A 2,500-nucleotide genomic window follows, 5' to 3' on the forward strand; every position below is an offset into this window, starting at 1 on the left:
TTTCTCTCTCTCTCTCTCTCTCTCTCTCTCTCTCTCTCTCTCTCTCTCCGTCTGTTATCTCTCCCTCTCTCTTGTCTCTCTCTTTCAACACAGAAGGTTTAACGGAGAAGGTTTAATGGAGAAGGTTTAATGGAGAAGGTTTCATGGAGAAGGTTTAATGGAGAAGGTTTCATGGAGAAGGTTTCATGGAGAAGGTTTCATGGAGAAGGTTTAATGGAGAAGGTTTAATGGAGAAGGTTTAATGGAGAAGGTTTCATGGAGAAGGTTTAATGGAGAAGGTTTAATGGAGAAGGTTTCATGGAGAAGGTTTCATGGAGAAGGTTTAATTGAGAAGGTTTTTGGGACTGCCCTTCCAACTACCATTAGCATCATCGCTAATGGTTACATAAAGTGCACAGACAGGAGCAATCTCTTTTGCCTCTTCAATAAGTTGTCTTGAGATAAACTCGGGCAAATAAATATATTTCAGAGAGGGAGAGAGAGACGGACTGTCCGTCATCGCTCGCTTTGTGATTGACATGCGCCTAGATCACCAGAAGATGCATATTGTTTAATCTAGTGGGAGAGGGCTCGACGGACCAGCAAGTTGAAACTTTGAAATGAAAAGTAGTATTTAATGAAGTTAGACAATGTCTTTAACCGGCTGATTAGCCGACAGCAGATGGACAACACTGCTAGCCCAGAGAGAGAGAGAGACGGACAGCAGATGGAAAACACTGCTAACCCAGAGAGAGAGAGAGAGACGGACAGCAGATGGAAAACACTGCTAACCCAGAGAGAGAGAGATGACAGCAGATGGAAAACACTGCTAACCCAGAGACGGACAGCAGATGGAAAACACTGCTAACCCAGAGAGAGAGAGACGGACAGCAGATGGAAAACACTGCTAACCCAGAGAGAGAGAGAGAAAGAGAGCGAGAGACGGACAGCAGATGGAAAACACTGCTAACCCAGAGAGAGAGAGAGAGATGGACAGCAGATGGAAACACTGCTAACCCAGAGAGAGAGAGAGACGGACAGCAGATGGAAAACACTGCTAACCCAGAGAGAGAGAGAGAAAGAGAGCGAGAGACGGAGCAGATGGAAAACACTGCTAACCCAGAGAGAGAGAGAGAAAGAGAGCGAGAGACGGACAGCAGATGGAAAACACTGCTAACCCAGAGAGAGAGAGAGAGAGAGAGAGAGAGAGACGGACAGCAGATGGAAAACACTTCTAATCCAGTCCTTCACCACATAACCAACAGATCTGTGTGTGAGGAATAATGGTCTGGGGCTGTTTTTCATGGTTTGGGCCCCTTAGTTCCAGTGAAGGGAAATCTTAACGCTACAGCAAACAATGATATTCTAGATGATTCTGTACTTCCAACCGTGTGGTAACAGTTTTGGGAAGCCCCTTTCCTGTTTCAGCATGACAATGCCCCCATGCAGAAAGCAAGGTTCATACAGAAATGGTTTGTCGAGAACGGTGTGGAAGAACCTGACTGGCCTGCACAGAGCCCTGACCTCAACCCCATTGAACACCTTTGTGATGAATTGGAATGCTGACTGCGAGCCAGGCCTAATCGCCCAACATCAGTGCCCAACCTCACTAATGCTTGTGGCTGAATGGAACCAAGTCCCTGCAGCAATGTTCCAACATCTAGTGGAAAGTCTTCCCAGAAGAGTGGAGGCTTTTATAGCAGCAAAGGGGGGACCAACTCCATATTAATGCCCCTGTTTTTGAAAAGAGATGTTCAACGATCAGGTGTCCACATACTTTTGGTAATATAGTGTACCTAATGTTAACCCAGTCAGTCACCACATATTCAACAATACCTTATTAACATACACAATGCTGACCAAACCAGAGACAAACCTTTTCAATGACCACAGGATGGGAATGTGGAATGACTGAGTGTGCTTCCCAAACTGGACTCTATTCTCTCTAGAGCTCTGGTCTAAAGTAGTGCACTATGTAGGGAATAGGGTCCCATAGAGCTCTGGTTTAAAGTAGTGCACTATGTAGGGAATAGGGTGCCATTTGGGACGGATTCAGAATGTTTCTTACTGGGCGGTGTGTTCCAGAATGTTGTGGGGTTTTGTGTTTCCAAGGGGACAGTGAGCTGGTTGGAGTGAAGGACTGGGCCTGTCTGAATGGGACCTCAGTGGGCCCTGGTCAGAGGTAATGCACTGGACATATTAGGGTGTCTTTGCAGATGCAGCATAACAGAATTGAAGGCTTGACTTGGGATGGAAGAGTATGGGACATGTTATTGCTGAAAGCAACCAAGAATCTGACAAAAGAAATGTATTCAGTGTACTTGTGGTGACTCTGTTTGACTTGGATCTAAAGCAGCTGTGTGTAAAATACATGTATTTCATCTCTCTCTCTCTGTATGTCTCTCTCTCTCCACTTCTCTCTCTCTCTGTCTGTCTGTCTGTCTCTCTATCTCTGTCTCTCTCTCTCACTCTCTCTGTATGTCTCTCTCTGTATGTCTCTCTCTCTCTCTCTCTGTCTGTC

At 45.7% G+C, this 2,500-nt stretch overlaps 1 protein-coding gene across 1 annotated transcript in view; it reads left to right on the top strand.

The window, feature by feature from the left end:
• LOC112235095 (protein Shroom4) overlaps positions 1-2,500 on the top strand; it is a 110,594-nt gene that overhangs the window by 35,760 nt on the left and 72,334 nt on the right. The window lies entirely within an intron of this gene.

The sequence above is a fragment of the Oncorhynchus tshawytscha genome, linkage group LG10 (genome assembly GCF_018296145.1).
Source record: "Oncorhynchus tshawytscha isolate Ot180627B linkage group LG10, Otsh_v2.0, whole genome shotgun sequence".
Lineage (NCBI taxonomy): Eukaryota > Metazoa > Chordata > Actinopteri > Salmoniformes > Salmonidae > Oncorhynchus > Oncorhynchus tshawytscha.